Here is a 1,632-nt window from a genome sequence, read left to right on the forward strand (position 1 = left end):
AAATACTTTCGTGGTAGTTACGTGTATTTTGCGAGGAAACACTTTCGAGGTATTTACGTGTAGTTTACGAGGAACACGTTTCGAGGTATTTACGAGGAAATATAACGACTTCCTTACGTGGAATATTTACGTGGTCTTTACGACGAAATGATGTACTTCGTATTTACGACGAAATATTTTCCTCGCTAAGTTACGACGAATTGGCGAGGAAATATGTGTTACGACGGATGAGTAACGAAAAAACGTGTTTTCTCACTAATTCGTCGTAAATCTTCTTTTATGACGAACTCACGAGGAAAACCGTCCTCGTTAAGCATATGTTTTCTTATAGTGATAGTAAGATGTATACATGTGTTAAGACATTTGCAAATACTTTAGATGGTAATCAACTCGAATTTTTATGAATATCATCGATAAATCTAAGTTTTGCTTTAGGATGAATTCGGAAAAAATAATAATTAAATGTAAAGAAAAAGAGGTATGGTGTTTTCGTAGAATCATCTTATTGGTTCGATGCAAGCTCTATGCAGGTAGGTCTATTTTTTTCTTAACACAACTTCATGTATGTCTATATAGTTGCTCAATTTTACTAACCAATATATATATAGCTTCTCATCTTTTCTTAGAAGTGTCTAATATTTGTATCTGATAGACCATATATATTAAATATATTTGTCTGTAGCTTCTAGAGCATCAGCACTGATAAAGCTCTTTCCATAAGTTTCTCAATAAATTAAAACTAAAATTTCAAAATAAATAAAAATTAAAATCAATCACAATATGGCACCCGCTTGGTTTACATCTCTCGAAGAAGAGATATTTTTGTTCTCTTTTTTCACTTTTTTCACTTTTTCTGTTTTTTTCAATTATTTTTTATTTTATTTATGGGAAGAACTTTGGTGAGGGACTAATGCTCATGCTCTTATCTCTTTTTAGCAGTATCTAATATATGTTTTCTAGACCAAATATAAATAGATAAATACTCCTGCATAAAGTTGAATTTGTTCTACTTCTACCCTAGCTTTGTTTGGTTGTCTTCTCCACTTGAGGTTAATTTAATGGTAAAAAGGAAAAAAGAAATTTGTTTTGTCTATATGTATACAAGGTGAATTAAAAGGTGAGATTAATGATTTGATGAAAAGTTGTTTAAAATCACTGATTGCTAGCTAAATGCCTAGTGGAGTGGGGTTATACATTTTTTACCAGAAACAAATATATACATTATAGTTTTCTCATCGATTATAGTTGATTACAATTCATCAGATTATTCTTCATATTTTACTAAAGGGAATTTCAGACTTGTAAATAATTCTTAACATGTTTTACAACGCACATTATGAATGATTTAAGCATGCAGCACAAATCATAATGATTTGTGATAATATCGTTGTTATGCTACTATTTAAATTGAAACCTGATACAATATTATATATGGTTGGAAACAACTTAGGCTATCGTAGCACATTTCGCATACTAAGCCTCAACGAACAATTACGTACTCGTAAGGAACACTGATATCGCTTACAAATTGCAATATGCAAAATAATTAATATTTAATATGTAATATTTTAGGTGTGTTAGACGGGTGAAGCTGATCCATCTGATTCTGATCTAAATTTTCATTTGTATCGA

The sequence above is a fragment of the Brassica oleracea genome, chromosome C4, assembly GCF_000695525.1.
Source record: "Brassica oleracea var. oleracea cultivar TO1000 chromosome C4, BOL, whole genome shotgun sequence".
Classification (NCBI taxonomy): Eukaryota; Viridiplantae; Streptophyta; class Magnoliopsida; order Brassicales; family Brassicaceae; genus Brassica; species Brassica oleracea.